The sequence below is a fragment of the Sceloporus undulatus genome, chromosome 2 (genome assembly GCF_019175285.1).
Source record: "Sceloporus undulatus isolate JIND9_A2432 ecotype Alabama chromosome 2, SceUnd_v1.1, whole genome shotgun sequence".
NCBI lineage: Eukaryota > Metazoa > Chordata > Lepidosauria > Squamata > Phrynosomatidae > Sceloporus > Sceloporus undulatus.
In genome coordinates, this window is record NC_056523.1 from 19,988,287 (window position 1) to 20,010,672 (window position 22,386).

The 22,386-nt window shown below is 39.4% G+C and overlaps 1 long non-coding RNA gene across 1 annotated transcript; it reads left to right on the top strand.

Annotated features, from left to right (window-relative positions):
- The first annotated feature begins 8,706 nt into the window (after nt 1-8,706).
- On the top strand, nt 8,707-22,113 carry LOC121924030. Its single transcript, XR_006102508.1, has 3 exons — nt 8,707-8,848; nt 19,930-20,049; nt 21,479-22,113. It is a non-coding gene; the product is annotated as an uncharacterized LOC121924030 (long non-coding RNA).
- Nucleotides 22,114-22,386: the final 273 nt, after the last annotated feature.

Sequence of the window (22,386 nt, forward strand, 5' to 3'; positions counted from 1 at the left end):
TATTGTAATGTCTCCACAATACATAAATTGGGGCTGCTCTGCCATCGTGCAGGGCTGGTTTTATTTGGGGCAGGAGGTTGTTTTAGATTATGTTTTTAATTTTGTATGTTTTAAATTTTATTTTGTTAGTGTTTTAATTAGGTTTTTTATTGTTTTTACAATTTTTTGTTTAATGTGTTTCTATATTGTGAGCCACCTTGGGTCCCTTTTTGGGAGAAAGGCAACATAGAAATAAAATAAAATAAAATAAAAATATGATAACCAAGGATCTACATAAATTCAACCTAGAAGCGATGAAATCTAAATAATTAAAAATATCCTGTACCAAATATTCTGATCAAATATTGATGATGATGAAACTGAGATGTCATACTTTGCCCACCGGAGGCATGACTAATTAGAAAAGACAATAATGCCAGGAAAGGTGGAAGGTAGTAAAAAGGAGGTAGACTACACACCAGATGGCTCGCTCCATCAGGAAAGACGTGGGCCTGAGTCTGCAGGATCTAAGCAGTGCATGAAGTATAGGGAGCTTGGAGATGTCCTCCATGGGGTCACATGAGTTGGGGTTGTATGGGAGGCAGTTAACAACAAACAACAAATGGACAAAAAACATTACCTTCTGAATGCCTGGCCTTCAGGTAACTGCTTATGGTACTCAGGATGGCAAAAGGAGGAAAAAGCGGGTCAAATGCATTATTAACAGCTAGAGATGCTGAAAGAGAACTGAGAAAGTGCACTTGTCAGATGTTGTTGAAATGCACCTTCCAGTACCCCACCACCACCACTAGATAAACTGGCTAGGCTATTAGCAGTTGCAGTCTTGGCAAAAAGCTGGAAGGCTCCTTTTGCCTAACATTCTCAATGGTTCATGCTTTTCCCCATCCACAATGTTATCCAAGCATTAAAAAAAGGTTTCTGTTAAATTGGGAATGGTAATTTTTTGGGGGGGAGGACTACAGACAAATGGGATCAAGCCTGAACTCTCACTAGAAACAAGAGGACTAAAAGAAGATTGTCGTACTTTGGAGATATCATAAGAAGACATGACTTTCTAGAAAAGAAAATAATTCTTGTTAAGGTAGAGGCAATGAGGAGGGAGGAGACTGCATTACAGATGGATAGACTCAATCAAGGAAGTTGGGTCTTGTGTCTGCAAGACCCAACCAAGCTGCTGAGGATAGGATGTCTTAGAGGTTCTCTCATAGGTTCACCATAAGCCGAAGTCAACTCGAGTGCAGTTAACAACAACAGACATCTCCATCCAACAGCCATAAATGATCACCTTGCTGACATGGGAGCCCCAAGCCTTTACTGAGAATATAAATATTGAGCTATATACAACTGAAGAAGAGGAAAGGAGTTTCAATAAATTAGGTGGGCCCTATAGTAATTACAGATATCTACCGCATGAGTGCAGTACTAAAATGTGGAAATTACCTCCAGCCCAGTTTCCAACCCACAACAAGGTGACTTTTATTTGAAAGAAGGAGAGGTCAGGGAAAAATAGGAATCATCAAATGCAAGACATCTTTCCCAGACTACTGGATAATTTGTCAATCTTTGTTAGATTCTAGCAAAATTCTTTTAATTTTACTATGATTAGCACAATGGTGTTTTGGCAGTGAAGTGGAGTTAAGTCTGGTCAAAAATCTTTGTTCAGGAAAAAAAGAAATTTTTTTTTGGTTCCTAGATCTCTTCAGTACTAGCATTTTAACTTTTAATATTTCTTTTGCCAATTTAGTAGTGTAAGTGTTCCAAGAGAGGTTCTTGATTTAGTTAAAGGGGCAAACTAATTAAATATAAGGATTTTGATGTACTCAGAGTAAATGCTTCATATGTCCAAAGGAATAATGCTACATCTCCCTTTTTTCCATGTATCTTAGACCAAAAGTTACATCAAGAAGTAACTAGAAGAATGGTCAGTGCAGAGATTTATTTGAAAAAGCTTACCATTTTTGATTTTGTATATGTAATTCAAAGAAGAAATTCTCCATAATTATTTACTCTGTTGGTGTTGTAAAAATGGAAGTTGGTACTTCTGCCCATATTTAGTGGTAAAACAATATTGGTTTATGATTGTAAACTACTATCAAGATAATCAGATGTATTTTACAGCTGAATCTCTCACTGTATCATTAGGCCATATTTCAGATCAGATACCCAAAATGTACATAACAATGGTATCGTACCTTGGTTGCTACCTGTGTGCTATTGTCTGGGACCTATTCACACTACATGGTTATAGCATTGTTATTCCACTTTAAATACCTTGGCTGCATCCTATGGGATCTCGAGGATTGGTATCTAGTGAGACACTAAAGTGCGATGGTTAAGAATTATAAATGCACCTCCCTAAACTGCCAGCTCTAGGATTCATGGACAGAACCATGGCACTTAATAATAATAATAATAATAATAATAATAATAATAATAATAATAATAATAATAGGATGTATTTATATGCTGCCAATCACTGGGAATCCGGGCAGCTTATAACAGAGGGGATAATAGATGGTTCCCTGCCCTCAGGCTTACAATCTAAAAAGACACAAATCATAGTGCTATAATTCTGTAGTGTGAATGGGCCACTGAAGCACTGAGATCAAGATGCAATATGTCCGTGGGGATAAAAAGCTTATACATTAAACTTCTGAAAACTAGATAGTATTTGATAAGCTTTTAGGAAAACTGGAGTCTTCATATTAATTAAAAGGATGTGCAGAGACTCCTAACCATTTTGAATATGACTTCAATATGACTGGAGTATTATTAGTTGGATTACAGAATGTATTCATACATTATTTTCTTATATGATGATATTTTGAATTTTTCTTCTTCTTTTCGTCTTTGTCTCAATGTTCTGAATACCAAAAAAAAGCATTTAAAATGTTTTGCTTTTTAAAATTGTCTATCCTGCCTTTGATGTAAATATGATATGTGTGGATCATCATCCTTCCTTTGTTTCACTTTTCAAAATAAATATACTTAAAGCGGAACTGGAGTCTTTATTTAGGTCTTTGATGCCACAGTGCCTTTCATGATCTTTCATCTTAGTCTTCTCTGGACACACTCCATCTTGTCAGTACAGGCGTGATATTTTATTTTGTTTAGAAAATGTTCTCATAGTCTCTCTCTCTCTCTCAATCAGACTATAGCTTTCACGCTCCCTTAGCCAGCATGTCCACTGGCTAAAGGATACTGGGTCCTGGAACCCAAGAAAGTAATATTTCCATGTTCTGTGCATCACCCTCTTCTGTATCAGAAGAAGTCCATCTTTCTGTGAAATTGTGTCACTCACAAAATAGATTACTGAAGATGAATCCTTCTTGAGAAGCAAGCAACAGAAAGAGCTCTTTTTTCTGCTTGTTGCAAAAGTCACCTTGATTGCAACAAGAAGTGGTGACCACCTGGCCCCGTGAAAAAGTTCTTTGTTTCAATCCACAGGTCCTCCCAACTTTAGCAGAACAGCCTTGTATCCTGAACAACACTTTGTCTTCTGCAGTGGGAGAGAGAACACAAGGGATCGTAGTGACAAGACTGAGCTTATAATTTCCCAAGGAGGTCATCTGCAGGGACTACCAAAAGAACCCTAGAGGCACCTGCATGTGCCTATTGCTCTGCATCCATCTACACAAAAATAATTGTTTTGAGTGAATGAGGGTTTTTTCAAAGGGTTAATGAGGAGCCCAAGACCCATAAAACCAACCTGGGGCAGTGAGTGGGCACATACAGCCAGTGGGCCACTGAATTCTGACTACTGCTACAAGCCTTCCTTTTAAAGCTGTTTTTCAAAATGGTATCATGACAATCCTCCAGACTGTGTACAGTGGCATCAGCCATTCCCACTTTTTACTTTTGACTTCATTATAGTGACCGATTCTTTCAAATCATGTAAAAATATAGTGCATATCTTTAGCCTACAAATATAGTGTGTCTCTTTTTGACCTATACATCCAGAAGGGTATGCTAAACTTCAGAAAGTCTTGAGAAAAACATCAGCTACTGCCAAAAGGCCTGTCTTTCTCCCTGGCTGCTGCCACACTGCAGACTTAATGTAGTTTCACATTGTTTTCACTGCTATGCCGCAATGCTATGGAATCCTAGGATTTGTGGTTTGTTAGGACACCAGAGCTCTCTAACATAGAAGGTTAAATTGCTCGCAAAACTACAAATCCCAGAATTCTATAATATTGAGTCATGGCAGTTAAAGTGGTGTCAAACTGCATTAATTCTGCTGTGTAGTTGCAGCTTCAGTCTCTATTATTATTATTTTTACCTTCAGGAGTCCCTTTATTAGTTATTGGTTTACTTGTTTATTGCACTTGTATCCCATCTTTCTCCTAAAATTGGATCTTTTCCTTCACCTTGACCTTCTATTGGTTTATCTGTGGAGTCAGTAATAGATTTTGCTGGTGGGAGAACAAGTAATTATATGAGAGATTCATAGTAAACTATACACAGGTACACCTAATAAAGTAATTTTTTCAAGACAGGGCAGTCAAAATGTAAGTAAATGAATCAGGGCCCTGTACATATATAGACTATATAGAATCCATGGAATTGTTTATGTCAACAGGCACATTGAAATATACGTAGAAGCAATGAATTGACCAGATGTCATGTCCCACTTTTGTCTGCTAGGGGTCAGCCCAGAGCTATGGGTGGCTATGCAAAACAAAAAAGAAAACAACCACTCCTACTTGGACACAGGGAACAGATGGTGGTTTCCATGTCAGGGATGCAGTGAATCTGCTGTGAGGTTTATACATCAAAGGAGCTGTCCAAGGCCTCTACTACACTGCAGAAATAAAGCACTTTGCTACCACTTTAACTTCCATGGCTCAATGTTATCAAATTCTGGGTTTTGTAGTTTGGTGGGGCATCAGAATTCACAACACTATAAACATCATTATTATTTTATTATTATTATTATTTTACTTATTTATATGCTGCCTTCCTCCCCATACAGGGGCTCAAGGTGGCTAAACATCTCATAAAACACAAAAGCCTGAATTCTATAGCATTGAGCCATGGCAGCTAAAGTGGTGTCAAACTGCTTTAATTCTGCCATCTGGCAGCAGCCCAAGTTTCTGGACTTTAAAGACTGGAATGAAAACAAAAGCAGATTTATGGCACTCTGTGGAGTTGGGAAGCCACGCTGGTCCCCAAGAAGATTACACTTTTGACATGGAAGCCAGAAGATTAGTCCCTATGCCTTTGTTTCATACAGAAGAAGCAGAGTACCCCAATAGCCCACTTGTGCCAGTGGTGTCGCTAGGGGGTGCGGATCGCACCAGGTGACACCCTAAGGAGGGGTGACACCACTGTTCCTCAAAGAACTGCTTTTTGGCAGAAATGGGCTGTGGCATTCGTCTGCTTCTCTTTAAAATGCTTTAAGAGATGGTGGGAGTGGGTCAGCTTAGTGGGAGGAGATAGGAGAGGCCCCAGAATTTTCTAAAATTAAAATTTAAAATTTAAAATTTTTTAATTTTTAATTTTTTATTCTTTTAACATTTTCTTTTAAAAACATCAGATTTTAAACAACTTCACTACGTACATGCACATACATTTAGGCTGTGCATGTGATATTGTAATTTGAAGGTATAATTTTAATTTTGCTAATTGTGTGTGTCAGAACTATTAGCATTACATTCAGTAGTATATGGGAATTATGATTTATGAGTAACATTAGTGCAAAAAAGCATTACTAAGGATTTTGTATGGTGTGAAATGGGAGGAGGTCAAAGGGTGTGTGTGTGACACCATGAGTTACTGCACTGGGTGACATCAATGCTAGTGACACCAATGCTGTGTGCCTCACCCAGAACTTACTTTTCATGAGGTTGACAGTCATGCACACTTGCCCTTGCTCAGTGACACAGACAGTGGGTTTTGGAAAGCAGCCAATATTAGGGACATCCAGATAACATTGTCTACACTGCAGGCGGCTGGCTGCAACACAAGAGAACAAAATGATGGGGTACTATAAGTAGCTGCCTGCCCAAACAACACAGTGAAATCAGGGATCCTTTTATATTTTTGGAACTAATGATGGAAGAATGAACTCATCGGATTCACATTTTTTGTGAATCTATGAAAGAGTTCACCCAAAAGGGAAAGAAGTATCTGGAAGTGTTCTCTTTATTTTGATTTTACTGTACCTGCATATTCCCATGTATACATTCAAACTCCTTCTTGAAATATCCTAGGTTTCCTTCATTCCTCCCAATACTGGGTTTTTCCCCCCTCCCACTGTTTACAAAGTGCATCTAAACTCATTTCCAGCATTTTCCACTGAGCCTTCTTTAGTATTATTTAGGAGGTATAGTCAAAGTGCTAAAGTGTTTTCAGTATTTTTTCATTATGTTGTGAAATAGTCAAAAATCCAAAATCCAAAACACTTCAGGTCCCAAGCATTTTGGATAAGGACAGTTTGTATTACTGTATACTAATCATTTTGTTGATTAGTATAATTTCCTCACTTGATCTCTGTGGAATCTATGTCCTGGAAATAATAGCTATGTCTACTGGTTGTGAAAGCTGAAAAACACATCATCTCCCTGATTGCAAGTAATCAGCAGTGAAAAACTTGAAATGTTTCCCTAATGGAATGACTAACTTCAGTACCTGGACAGAAGTATTGGGTATTTCTGAGATTGACAGAAGGCAGGTCATTCCCACCAGAACCCTGGACTTGCTTTTCTCTGCTTCCAGCCCTGAAACTTCTAACAAACCAAAGTGAAGCCATGTTACTGGAAAACAACCTTGAACACTATAGCTGACAGTTACAGTTGCAGCTGTGGGGGCTACTAAAGATCACAGTTCCCAGTATAAAATTCAAAGATATAGCCGTGTTAGTCTGTAGAATCAGTATGTAGAGAGATCATGTAGCATCATGAGACTAACTGAAAGAAAGAAATTGGCAGCATGAGCTTTCATAGACTTCAGTCTACTTCCTCAGATGCATTTGGTGGAGTAGAAGCCAGGCACAGACATATATATGCCATTGGTATGTGAGGATGTCAATACAAATTACAAATCCTTTGTGTATGGAAATGAAGTTGCAGGTATCTCTGTTTTGCAACATCTGAGCAGCATGGGCTGACTAAGGGAAAGTGAAATGAATGTTGATTGTTAGAAATGAACGTCTAGTAGACACATATACCAAAGGAAATAATGAGAACCTTTGGCCTGTTACAGACAGCCAAAATAAAGCTGCTTCAAGTCACAGTGGAGGTATGGTGTTTCAATGATGCATGCATCCTAAGGGTCCAGAAGCCACACCAAAGCTACGTTCCAGTCCTTAGGGCTGGAGCATGGCTTTGGTGCGACTTCTGGACTCTTAGGACGCATGCATCATTGAAATACCATACCTCCACTGTGACTCGAAGCAGCTTTATTTTGGCTGTCTGTAACAGGCCCTTGTAACATACATGTGACTCTTTAGCCATCTGTAACATCAGCATGAAATCCTATAAATTCTGGAATCATGTCAATAAAGTTGTTCTTCCCGGTTCCTGATACAGACTGCTGGGATGTTCTATTCTGGAGGGGAGGGAATCAGTCTCCTTGGCCAAGGATAACAATCTTTCCACACAGATTCAGGGCCGAACCCACAGTCTGTGTACCTTCCAGGTGGTTACAGTGGAAATGATATCTCAATTCTCCCCCCTATGTATCTTGGCTAATTCTGGGATGTACAAATAAGCAGCCAAGTTTGTATTATCCCATTTCATTTATATTTCATTTTGGAAAATACAGGTTAATATAGACTGACCTGAGAAGAAGGAATGAAAAGTCTTTAGTAATGCAAGGAGTTCCCAGGAAATTCTTTGAGATGAAAAAAGCATCATGTGGCTCTCCAAAATAAAATTGTTTTGCATAGGAACAAAAACGGGAACTTTCAGAGACTTTTCCCCCTTATCTGAAGAGGATCAAATTTGCAGTAACTAACACCATTTGTTGTTGTTAGCTGCTCTTGAGTCAGTTTTGACTCATGGCACATACATGAACTGAACCACAGTTTCAGTAAAATGCTGATAGCCAAAGTTTCCGCAAAGTTTGTGACAGTGGTATTTTTGGTTAGAAAAATGTATCCAAAAAAGTATACAGTAAAGAAAAGGGCACTAAAAAGTGTAATACAGAAGAGAGATAATCACTTAAATTTAGTAGATTACCACCCTACACTCTAATAGTGATGCTATTCCACTTTTACTGCTCTAGCTGCCTCCTGTGGCATTCTGGGGTTTGTAGTTCAGTGAGGCCTAAGAGCTCTGAGAATTCGAAATGCCTCTCCTTAAAATGCAAATCCCAGAATGCACCAGGAAGCAGCCAGAGAAGCTAAAGTGGAATAGCAGCACTATAAGAGTGCAGTGCAGTAAGCGCCTTAAGCATCCCTTCTTCACATGCTCCTGTTCTTGCAGCAAGGATGCAGGAGGTTGAGCAACTAAGGTTCAAAACAAACTGCAGAAATAATCCCGTTTGAGACCACTTTAACTGCTCTGGCTCAGTGCTAGAGGATCCTGGGAATTGTAATTTATTGTCTCACAAAACTACAAATCACAGATTTCTCTAGCATTGAGCCAGGGCAGTTAAAACAGTCTCAAACTGAACAATTTCTGCAGTGTGTTTTGAACCTGACACCCTCAGCTAAAGTAGAAGTCCATTCCACAAGCCCACTTCTAAAGCCTGGATCTACCCTCTTGCAGTGTTTCAAGACTCTGTCCCTCTGGTGGAGCAATCTCAGTCTTTCTGGATGCTTCTGCTTCCCACTCAGGCAGATCCAGTCTACTTGGAGCAGAATGAATTAAGGAGATAAAATGGGCTGTATCACTTCAGGCTTCAGGTAAGCAAGGTAATTTCAGAATAGTCACTCCTTCAGACTGCAAATTCACGTGGTGAGTGTTGACAGACAAAGGAGTTTAGAGTTGATCACACTGGCGCTAATTTCGGCATTAAAGAGAGATTAAAGCGCATTTAAAGCATAACGCAAATAAAATGAAAGTGGCAAGTAATTGTGGAGATGATTATCACATGCAATTGCACCAATAAAGTGATATTGGAAATGCATTGTTGCTGAAATCCCAAAAGTAAAAAGATGCACATTAATGCTTCTTTGTGACCACTTTAATGGTGGGTTTTGTGTGATGTCGTGTGAAAACATTTCACACAATTACGCAATTTTTCCAGGATATTCATGGGATAAACTCCCGATCTCTTTTGTGTGATAAACTCCATTGAGCCAAACAGGGATAAAGCCTGTACTGGGAGAACTGTGAGGCTTACAGCTCAATGATTACAAGCAAGACCAGTAGCTCATAACCTATACATTTATTTATTCAGAATATTTTTACATTATTCCTAAGCTCAGTAAGTACAGAAAGCACTGTAGAAACAACAAAAATTAAATGCACACATTACCAATAAATAAATAAATAAATAAATAAATAAAATTGGAATAAAATCTTGTTTCTAAAACCAAGGATATAAATCAGAATCTCAGATCTTGTCTAATACCAACAGAGCATAAGGTACTACTGTGTACTCATATAAATGGCCTGGAACAATAGAAGCAGTCATGGGGGAAGTAGAGCTATGTATGTGCCCAGTCACCTATTCAGTGACTCTGTTTCACTGAAGGCAAAGGGGGAACTACTTGTAGAAAGAGGTACAGTCGGCCCTTCTTATACACAGATTTTTTATACACGGATTTAAGCATACACGGTTTGAAAATGTTCCAAAAAAGTATGAATTTACTTTGATTTTCCATTTTTTATAAGGGACACCATTTTGCTATGTCATTATATGTAATGGGACTTGAGCATACACAGATTTTGTTATACACGGGGGATCTTGGAACCAAACCCCAGCGTATAACAAGGGTCCACTGTACTGGCTATTTCCTTGTTCAAGCCTGTGAGAAATACAGTTATGGGTGCAACCCAGAATTACACCGATGTAATGTCCCAATAGGATTCTGAATTGAGAGAGTGGCATTAACTGGTAAAAGCTCAGCAGTATAACTGTATTACCAGTCACCAGTCATCTAAGGGGGAGTAAAGGGGAGACAATGGTCTAATCTACATTGCAGGAATAATGCAGTTTGACACTACTTTAACTGCCATGACTCAATGCTATGGAATTCTAGGATTTGTAGCTTGGTGATATGTTTAGCTTTCTCTCTCTCGTGCCACAACAAACTACAAACCCCAGGATTCCATAACATTGAACCATGACAGTTATAGCGGTGTGAAGTTGAAGACTTTCATGGCCAGCATCCATAGTTAGTCTGTGAGTTTTTCAGGCTATGTGGCCATGTTCTAGAAGAGTTTGTTCCTAACGTTTTGCCAGCATCTGTGGTGAAATGTCAGCAACAAACTCTTCTAGAACATGGCAACATAGCCTGAAAACCCCACAAAAAAAAAAAAAAACCTAGAGTTATAACAGTGTCAAATGAAATGCATTGTGACACTGGGTCACTCATTTCACTTGTCTAGAATGCAGGGTGGCAAAAGAATCATGGGTATAAAGCATGCAGTAAGTATATAAACCAGAAAGGGACAGAGGCTGCACCTGCACTGCAGAATTAATGTTTTTTGACACCACTTTAATTGTCATGGCTAAATGCTATGGAATGTTGGGATTTGTAGTTCTGTTACATATCTAGCCTTCTATGTCAGAGAGTTGTGGTGGTGCCACAACAAACTACAGGTCTCAGGATTCCATAAAATGGAGCCATGACAATTAAAGTGATGTCAAACTGCATTAATTCTGCAGTGTGGCAGCAGCCCAAGTCACCTGTTTTAACTTACCTGTAGGTATAAGGCAAAAGAGAAGGCCAGCTGTTCCAAAGAAAAGTACTTTGATCATTGTGAGTCTGAGCTGAGTCTCATGTGCGGTCAGTGTAACATCCAAAGAAGATTTCTAATGTTACGGTACAGATTTGATATAATCTTCCTTGGTGTGTCCAATTCTGACTCTCACTGCACCATAATCAAATCAGGAGCAAATTCTGTTTTTACAGTAAAATGGATTAGACTATCCAGTTCCCAAAAGCTCTTCCTTTTCATCACTGTGCATTTGTCCTCTTTTTCTGCAAAGGCAATTTTATCTGTGGGAAGAAGGAAATGGTAGCTTGTGGTTTCCATACTGATAGGCTGAGGAAACAAAAGAGGTACAAGAAAAATAGTCAGGATAGAAAATTCATGCTGACTGTGTGTGTGTGTGTTGTATGTGCCTGTCCTGTGGCATATTATAATTTTTTTAGCCATCTGAAAGGACAGCACAAAGGCTTTTTCTTTTCTTTTCTTTTCTTTTCTTTTTTGGCACCTCCATTTCTGGGTTTAGAAGAATTTTACTCTAGCCTTCTCATAAGAGCAGGAATCTTCCTCCACCTCTATCCCACAGTACAACTGAGGAAGGCCACTAAGTTTGGGATACCCTGGAGTTCCCACCCCATCAGATGCCTTGGACTATTTATTGAATGGTGTTGGAAGTGGGAGGAAATAGAAAACCAGATCTAAAGAGAAATGGAAAGAACTTTTGTGGATGAGGATACATATGGCCAATTGACCTGGAGTATTCCACACTGCAACGTCTTCCTTAAAGGAACATTTTCATTCCTCATAATGCTTTGGGAAATTGACCTTCTGGTACTGCAAGTAATTGTTTCTCACCAACTTGTCCCTGAAGATGTGCTTGTTGTTATGTGCCTACAAGTTGTTCCCAGGGCCATAGTCCAACATTCAAAACACTGCACTATGCTCATTCATTCATTTCATTTTATTATGGCAAATAGCCAGCATACTGCACTATGCTGATTCTCTGCTAACCCTATCAATGGATTTTCTTGGAAAGATTTATTCAGAGGACTTATTGTCTTCCTCTTATGCTGAGTCTGAGTCTGTAGTATCTGTAATTATTTGGAAATACTATGGCATGCATGATAAATATTTTCTTTACAAACATGGAATTAAGAGAATGTATCCATGAATTCAGAATTTCATGTTTGGAAAGAAAATATTTATTCTGTTAAGACACTTATAAAAAAAATTCTGAGTATGTCTTAATAGGATTCTGTGTGTCCTACTGAAGATATCTTGCATTAGATGAAAATGTCAGATATAGGTAGAAATTACCCCTATTATTAAGCCATTCTCACAGCATGTTCTTTTCACCCACCTTCTCAGGGATGTGGCCAGGAATCAAATGGGATATTTGTGGTTGTGGTTACTGAACAGCAGAGAGATTCTATCATGACTATGTTCTGAGGAAGCCAGCTTCATGTGGGCAGTTCACAGCTATAAATTTGTATTCAAATTATTTTATTGTCAGAACTCATGCTCAGTGGCATATAAATGTTAAACTACTTGATTGTCTTTAATTTTGTCAAGGTTTCCATGCTAAATATGGCTTGGGTCACCTTCATGAGTCATCTCAAGCTATTTCAAATGACTGTGGCTTATTGTTTTTCTCTCTTTATTTTAAGTTTTTTGGTATTCAGTTTTTCAGCTAGAAAAGCTCCCTCTCAGTGAAAGTCAGAAGTATGGGAGATAACATATTAATAGTTCTACAGGTTGTAATCATGAATTACAGAGTTGCTGTTGCATCTCGCATTGAATGCCTCACCAATGTCAACTGGTAGCTAGAGGGAGAGAAGTTTTCTGCTGGAATTGTATCTAGGTTGGGAGGATGCTTGACCGTTGCTCCCTTCTTCCTCTGAAGGCTTCCAGGGGTGGGATGTAGTATTATTATTATGCTGTTGGCTGAGATCCTATATTGAATTTGTAACTATTTAAATATAGCTACAAATGACCTAAGGAACTGATTCCTGGAACCCACCTTAAACCTTTAAATTTGAGGGTTCTACTGCAAGTGACAAAACTCTGTAGTGCTGTAGGGCAATTCAGGATGATGCAGCTATCCCTTGGGGTACCCCATTTGCCTGCATCTCCACTCATACCTCCATCACTCAAAGTGGCTTCTTCAAGTTTAAGGTTCATTCCAGGGAATATTTATAATCATAGCAATAGTGCTATAACGTATCTGAATGGGGAGCCATTACAGATCCATAACCCTAAACACTTTATCACGCAAGAGCTGAAAAGCAAAATTAGATCAGGATAGCAGCATCTGTGGCTGTACCTTATCACATGACACTGTGTCTGTCCTTCTGTTGCTGGAATAATCTTTCTCATTGAGGGGCAAAATCCATCAACATCTCCTGACCACGCTGCTTTTTCACTATTGATTCATGTGTGATAAGTTCCTCCTGATGTAGTTCCAATGTGCAGGTAGTCACATGGTATGAGTGGGTGTGATTCTGCTCCGCTCCCCCTCTCTCATCCCCCAGCTATTGCCAAGCAGGCTGTTTTTCATTCTTTTAATTTTTGTTCTTTCTTTTTTCCTTAATGGATTGCCATGATCGTGCAATTGCCTTAAAAATTAAGATAAATAAAAATACAGACCAAAGAGCATGCAGGGAGGAGCATACTACAAGGATGTGGGGCTATGGAAGCTGGCGTGCCGAAGCCAGGACAGAAGCAGCACCATGGAGATTTGGAAGAGCTGAGGAATAATTACTGTCTCCAACCCATAATGTTTTCTTTCTGCACAAAAACATGATTTGAACGCCTGGTGTGATAAAGTCTTCGGTTATAAATCTGTAACTGCATTGCAAGATGCCAACCAGTATAATATTTATATTCATATTCTGCCTTGTTCCAGATCTGGCACTCAAGGCAGCTTACAAGTGTTAAAACAGATACAGCTAAAAATAATAATAAAAGGAATTAAAAGCAAATCATCAAAAAGAAATATAAATGATACAACATATGAAAAGCCCCATCCCTGAGCAGCTCTCAAAGGCCCGCTGAAACAGAAAGTTCTTTGCATGCCTACAAAAGGATAGAAAAGAGACCACCAATGTAACTTATCTAGGAAAAGAGTTCCCAGGAGCAGCTATCAAGAAAGCACACTTCTGTCTTTATATTTTTTTTGTACATCATCAACTATTTAGGGAACCTCTTCAGTCACTAAAGACTTGTGAAAAGTGAGATAGAAATATCAGAACTTACTTTTTTGGACTAAAACTCCTGGAATCTCCAATTAAGATGAGAAAAAAAGCATACAGTAACTTTCCTAAGTGAGAGTGAAGTGGGGAGAAAGAATATCAGTCACTCTCAGAGCCTGGGAAAGTTTTTTTAAACTTCTTTATTTATTTAATATAAATCCCACACCTATCCCAATATGGAACCCAAGGCATAATATAGATTAAAATAAAATACAGCCAAAACCAATGATCACAATAAAAAAATAATTACTGTACATAATCATGTATAAGTCTAGAAAGTTTACTAAAAAATTGACCCAAAAACCCTGGGCTTATTTATTTATTTTATCCAAGGGTACTGTACTTTAATTCTTATTAAAAAAATTAGCCATCCTCTGGTGAAAGTTGAGAGCTCAATCCCTCCTTGGTGCACCTAAAAGAAGCACCAACCCCCTCTTATCTCTCATCCATCCAGCCTTTTGAGTGAGCACAAACATTTATGCCAGCTGGAATGTTGTAAATTCTTTGGCATCATTTTTGATTGCTTCATCCATTAGATCCTTTGTTATATGCCCCTAACACATTTTTACCCTTGGCTTATCCATGGGCCATATCAAAATCCATAATGTTGACCCCCAAACCTGCCCTTGACTTATACATGAGGTCAACTTACAGTTGAATATATACAGTACAACAATACTGTACTATTAAAAATGGCACAAATAAAACAATTTAAAAGCATTTAAAACACAACAAGATTTTTTTTTAATAGAAAATGTACAGTGCATTTCACATTAAAAGACTCTCCTACAGTAATTGTTGTACCATATATACTCAACCATAAATTGACATCATGTATAAATTGAGGGCAAAATTATGGATTTCGATGTGACTCATGGATAAGTTAATACCTCAACTTGTGTCTAAACAAAAGGTTCTCTACCTGCCAGTGGAAAGAAAGAAGGAGGAAACAGCCTACCCTCTTCTGGGAGGAAGTTCCACAACCTAGGAACAACCATCGAGAATGCCGTCTCATGTTTCCTAACCAAAAATGTCTATGAAAGTGGCAGGACCAAGAAAAAGCCCTCCCCTGAGGATGTCAAAACTCAGGCAGGCTCACATAGGAAGAAGGCTATTTCTTTCTCTATGTCACTGTGTAATCTGATTTCTTCAGATCACTTGGTGACAACTTCTTGCATGTGGCAATCTGGATAACACCCAGAGAAGCTGTGCGGGACTGGTAGAGGGAAGGCTTAGTCTTTTGGCACAATTGGATTACCAGTAAGTGACCTCTGTGTTCTCCCCAAATATGATTTCGAATTCCTCAGGTCTGATCATGTCTTATTTTTGAAATACTGAACCATGGCAGAGGAGCCAGCTCTTGCAAATGTGGACACCTGCCCAAGGGACTTCTAAGACACTCTCCCTGCCTTAATCCATCCCTTAAGGAGAACAGTTTAAGGATGCTGGATCAGAACAAGTAATCTCTCTGGAGGCAGAGCAATGCTATCTACAGATCTCTTGTTGGGGCCCACACAAAATCCGGTAGGCACAGAGTCCCAGAAGAAGGTGTTTGTTTAATGTTTAGCCACACACCTGGGCAGCAGGAAGGTAGCAGTCTTATTCTTTCAGATTACACCACAATTCCCAAACAATCCAGCTTAAATCCCAGTGTCTCAAATCTTCCAAGTGAAGTGAAGAGGCATACCACAGCCCTTTGTGGAAGGCCAACTTGGGGCCAGAGATCCCCTCTAGGGCCTCTACCAGCCACCTGTTGTGCCAGAAAGTCAGTTTAGAAGACTAAGATGCCAACAAGAGTTCTCCACCACACAGCCTGGGCTTTACTTTGTTTTGCGCTCACAGGTAAGTCTTCTATACAGATCAGATTAATTTGGAAAGAAGTGGGCAACACCCAACACCCCTCACACTCACATCTCAGGGAAATAGTTTTTTTTATTTCAAACCCAAGAAATTTTTTGATGTAACTCGCTTACATTATCCCACTTAATTTAGAATCAGTGAATTGGAAGAAACACCAAGGGTCATCCAGTCCCCCATTCTGCCATGTAGAAACCCACAATCAAAGCACCCTTGAGAGGTGGCCATCCAGCCTCTGTTTAAAAACCTCCAAGGAAAGAGACTCCACCACACTCTGAGGGAGCGTGTTCACTGTCAAACAGCTCTTATTGTCAGGAGGTTTTTCCTAATGTTGAGCTGGAATCTCTTTTCTTGTAGTTTGCATCCATTGTTCCGTGTTCTAGGAGCTTATGACACTTGCTCATAAGGAGCTTTTGCCCCCAATCTGGGTAGGGGCATGGAATGTGTGTGGCCGAGTGAAAATTGATTTTATCACATGTTATACTGTCCTCAAGGTGTCCCCATGCCATCCTGGATCAGGGCTAAGCCGCGTGATTTTGCTCAGCTGGAAATCTTCCATCTTTCAAAATTCATGTGCCTGAGACCTGATCGGGGATGGCTTAGGGCCAGGCAATAACATAATAATAATAATAATAATAATAATAATAATTTTATTTATATACCGCTATTCCAAAGATATAGCGGTGAACAGCAAGTAAGCTATTGCCCCAACAGTCTGGGTACTCATTTAGCGACCTCGGAAGGATGCAAGCCTGAGTCGAGCTTGGGCCCTTTTGCTGGTCTTGAACTCGCAACCTTGTGGTTTCGAGTGAATGGCTGCAGTACAGGCATTTACCCACTGCGCAACATGAGGACGCTTTGAGCACAGTATAGCATGTGATAAAATGCGTTTTCACTTGGTCATGCACGTCTGCTGCCCGTGCCCAGATCAGGTGCAAATACGAGTGCGATAAGCACCCTAGTCTCTGGAGCAGCAGAAAACAAGCTTGCTCCATCCTCAATATGACACCCCTTCAAATTCGTAAACAGGGTTATCATATTGCCTCTTAACCATCTCTTCTCCAGACTAAACATACCCAGCTTCCCAAGTTTCTCTTCGTAGGGCATGGTTTCCAGATCCTTCACTATTTTAGTCACCCTCCCCTGGACATGCTCCAGCTTGTCAACATCCTTTTTGAACTGTGGTGCCCAGAACTGGACACCAGGTGAGGCCTGACCAAAGAAGAATAGAGTGGCTCTATTACTTCCTCTGATCTAGACATCATTTCCAGCACGATCCAGGCACAGGCTGGGATTGGGATGGAACTGGATGGAACAGGTGTTATTACATGGACTTTGCCATCAATGTCGCTGGGAGTCCCCACCCATTCCCCAGCCATGCTTTGGTCAGTGATTTTGAAGAAAACTTCCATTCTTCAAAATCGGTGGCCATAGCACAGCTGGGAATGGCGGCATCAGTGGGAAAATCAATGCAATAACACCTGTTCTCCTCCGTTCCATCCCATCCCATTCCAATCCCAGCCCATTCCCCGGATCGGGCTGGAAATTACATCTGACAAGTTTAAATATCTAGATGCAGCCTAGAATTGTATTGGCCTTTTTAGCTGCATCACACTGTTGACTCATGTTTAACTTATGGTCTACCTGTCCTCTAACTTATCCAATTTCATTGTTTTGGATGATTTTAATATGTGTTGGTAGCTTTAATCTATGTGCCATGGTAGTTTTAATCATATACCTATGTTTATAGCTGCATCTGCATTTCAGAAATGATGCAGTTTGACACCGCTTTAACTGCCATGGCTCCATCATATGGAGTTTTGAAATTTCTATTTTGGTGAGATATTTAGCCCTCTGTGTCAGAGGCCTCTGCCTGAGGAGGGAGGTGGAGGATGAGGTAGAAGATGTAGAGGAGAAGCAAGAGAGCTGTTTTCTTATAAAAGATCAAAATATGAATATACATGAATCTGTGAATGAAAATATGCACAGTAAACAAACAAAATATTTTTATTCATATGCTACATCAAGCGGAAGGGGGTGCGACATCTAGATGTAAATATAAAGTATGTCACAAGGAAAAAAGTTTGAGATCCACTAGATTACAAGTTCCATGTGTTAAAATAAGTGTGTGTCACAATGTTAAAAGCAGGACTGGATTCACTCTTTATGAATGTTAGAATCATAGAATTGGAATCATAGAACCATAAGCTTCATCAATTCCCTGCTCAGTGTAGAATCTCCAGTTAAAATTGTCCATCCTGTTTTTGAATCTGAAGACATTTAGAGAAGGAGTCTCCACCACAACTCTAGGATATTGAGCCCATTGCCAAACCACTCTTATTGTCAAGAGCAGGGGTAGGCAACCTGCGGCCCGTGGGCCGGATGCGGCCCGGCCCCAGCCTGGTCCTGCCGCCGATTGCCGCCGGGGCCTTTGGCCTCTTGCACACAGGGACAATTGTCTATAGAAGCCTCAGAAACATGCATTTATATTAACATTTTTTAAAAAATCAACAAATTTCTTCGCGTGTCCTCCACTTTTTAAAAAAAAGTGTCCACCATTTGAAAATTTTGTCCTACATTTGTCCCAGTTTATTTATTTATTTAAAAATTTTAAAAATTATTTAACTATTTTTTTTTGCTTCGGCCCCCCAGTTGTCTGAGGGACAGCAACCCGGCCCCTGGCTCAAAAAGGTTGCCTACCCCTGGTCAAGAGGTTTCTCCTAATATTCAGTTGAAATCTACCTTCTTGTAACTTAAACCATTAGATCTGATCCTACCTACTGGGGCAGCAGAGAGTCTCTCCTCTCCCTGCCAGCCCTTGAGGTATTTAAAGATTGCAGGCATGTCACCCCTCAGTCTTCCTTTCACCAAGCTGAACACACACAGCTCCTTCAACCTTTCCTCATATGCCTTGTTCGCCATACTTCTTATCATTCTTATCAGCCGGAGGACTAGGAGACTGTGGAATGACTTGCTGGAAGAGACTTGATACCTGAACACACTGTCTGAATTTAAAACAGCATTATAGACCAGTCTCTTCCAGCAGACTTATCCAGATGATTTTTAAATTGTGAATTTTATATTATTAATTTTAAATCTGCATTGTTTTAATGTGTGTATATCTTATTGGTCCTTTTAAACTGATTGTGTTTTAACTGATATGTTTTTAACTGATTTTGTGTATTTATTCATTGTTGTTGTTCCCTGTCTTGATCCATAGAGACAGGTAAGAAGTAACAACAATAACAACATTGCCTTCTCTGAACTCGTTCCAACTTGTATGTATCCTTCTTAAAGGGAGGCACCAAAACGGAACACAGTATTCCACATGAGACCTTAATTTAGTGAGACTATTGTTTCCCTCTAATTGGAAATTATGCTTCAAATAATGCAGGTTAAAATGCCATTCACCTTCTTTGCTGCAGCATCATACTGCTGGCTGCTGTTCTCTTTATGATCAACAATAATCCCAAAGTGCTTTTCACATGCAGCACTGCTGGGTCAGGCATTTCCCCCATCCTATACCTGTGCATTTAGGTTTTGTGGCCCAAATGTAGAATTTTGCACTTGCCCCACTTGAATTTCATTTTATTAATTTCTGCCCATTTTTCTTGTTTATCAAGGTTCTTATGAATTCCATTCCTATCCTCCAATGTGTTAACCAACCCTCCCAATTTTGTATCATCTGCAAACTTGGTGTTCTTTTTCTATGGAAAGACAAAGACCTTTTTTATTCAGGCAAACCTCTGGCAACTATTGTCACCTGCTGCAGAAGGGGCTTTAACTGGATGGGTGCTTTTTGATGTCTTGAAAATACACTATTATTTTTAATACTTTTCTTAATTTTAGGTTTGGATTGCATTCATGTCATTTTTCTGTGAGCTGCCATGAGTTCCATTTCTGAGATAAACTCAGTTCTGTGCAGCAAATTACCAACTCTCTGCCAGGCTTAATCCATGACATTTGGGGGTTCAGCTCTGTTTTTTCCTCTACTGCAGTCCAAAGCCTGAAGTGCCACTACTGTCTACGGGAGAACCCAACTCAAGGCTGTGACGGAAAAGTGAATGTATGTTTCCCAAAAGACAAACAAAAATGCATTGCAGTCACTGTCCTTCATCGTAAGTTGTGATTTATGTGGAATGACAATGACAACTACTGCTAAGTTTTTCTTTTCAAATTGTCAAAACTTTCTTTTTGAAGCTTTGGTTATGCTCAGGAGACCCAGCAAAGAAGTATTATTTTGTGTTTGACGATGGTCTGAAAAATATAGCTCGTTCAAAACATGAATTGCGAATTGCTTGCTGAGATTGAGAGAAATGACCATACAGCACACTGGTTCCTAGTCTCTGTGTTGCCCCAACTGACAGTGCATATTTGATCCTTAATTCCCATGATAAATAAGAATCATGGACTAGATGGATAAGGAACTAGTGTGGCATAGTGGTTTGAGTGTGGAACTACAATTCTGGGGACCAGGGACTAGGGTCCAGTTCCCGGCTTGGCTATGAAACCCACTGGGTGACCTTGAGCAAGTCATATTCTCTCAGCCTCAGAGAAAGGCAAGAGCAAACTTCCTCTAAACAAATCTTGCCAAGAAAAACCCATGATAGGTTTGCCTTATGGTCACCATAAGTCAGAAATGATTTGAAGGTACACAACAACAACAACAACAACAGCAACAGCTAGAAGGATTCACGGACTCCACATGTCCTTGTGGGGGACAATTTTCTTTTTCCAGGATCCCCAGGAAGGGCACAGCATAAGTCCCTTCAAAGGAAACAGGAAGTAGTCAGATTGTCACTTAAAGGTTTTTAAAAAGCACTTTCTTCTTTTCTTTTTTTTTAAAAAAGAAAGGATGATTATGTAAAACAAGATGTGGAGTTATTTTAGAGGAGAATCACAGGAGTTAGTGACTAAAATTCCATTGATTTCAATGGAAGTACAAGATCCAATGTGATGTTGAGTGGTTTGAGTGTTGCACTAGGACTCTTGGAACCATGAGTTTGAATTTCCACTCAGCCATTAAAGGATATGTACAGGAGGGCCGCCTGTACATATCTTCGAATTATATTCCTCTTGATGAAATTTAATATTGATTAAAATAATAAAATGTATTTCTATTTATAGGGGCGAGTCTATATAATTATTAACACCTTTAAATGCCATCACCACTGGTACCTCATTCCAGCAGAGATGAGTGAATAGTCTTTATTTGTGAAGAACTTGATAAATGTCAGAATTGGGCTCTGTCCTGTGTTGATTTTATATCTACACGGTAGCGCTGTGTAAAGATTTAAACATACTTGTCCATTGTCAGTACTGGTGTCAGAGATGTAACAAATGGGCACGATCCTGTTTCTTATGTTTACTATAGCCATAATATAGTATTAGAGCCCCAGAGATGCCAGAATACCCAAAAGGCAGCTGTAAACCAATCTTGCGTCTCCTTTTCTTCTTGCAGATGAAGAAGCATTCTTGGCATCTTCTGTCATTGTGTTTCACATTTTCTTTTTTGCTCCCATTGGCCCACTCCCTTTCTCTCTGCAGAAAACAAATTGAAGTACAGGATGGAAGGCTGTACCAATAGCGTCACTGACTGTACCAGAAGAAGGGCACAGAGGGTTGGCTATTCTGTGACTGTCTCGTGCTGTGAAACAGATTTGTGCAACCACTGGGAAGCTGACCATTAGTTTGAAAGAAAACACAGGCAACATCAGGAATCTTATAGTTCTTTGCAATTTGGCACCCACAATAGATTGTAAGTGGAGTAGGAGTGTATGTGTGTGCAGGCACCTGTGTGTGTTTATGATTCTGTATATATGTGTTATCAGTGGTGAATGTACAGCTTTTAGTTTTGCTAAAACTCTAATTTCTTCCATTGTATATTAATTTTGGCCTGCATTAATGTCAGTTTGTGAACATGACAGTTTGCCTAAGAAAATCTAGCACTTAAAATGGCACACAATTTGTGTGTCTTTCCTCTAGCATACATATTTTATATGGGCCATATTGAGTTTGTACACTTTTTGCAAGCATTTTCTTAATGTACTGTATTTTTGTAAGAATTTAATATATAGATTTTGTGTGTAATTTTCTTTAATGCCTGCACAAACATCTCTCTAGCTGTTAAAGCGAATTTCCCTCCAAAATCTGTGGGTGGAGGAGGGCAGGACTAGTGCTGAGCCTCTCCTGGGTACAAGCAGCTCCACTTTATTATTATTATTATTATTATTATTATTATTATTATTATTATTAACCTTTATTTATAAAGCGCTGTAAATTTACACAGCGCTGTACATACGATCTTTTTAATTAGACAGTTCCCTGCCCTCAGGCTTACAATCTAAAAAGACATGACATAAAAGGAGAAGGGAAAGGTGGTGGGGCTAGTAGGCTAATACATATAAAGTACATAGCAATATAGGAAACGGTTCGATAAAACAGGCATCAAAAGA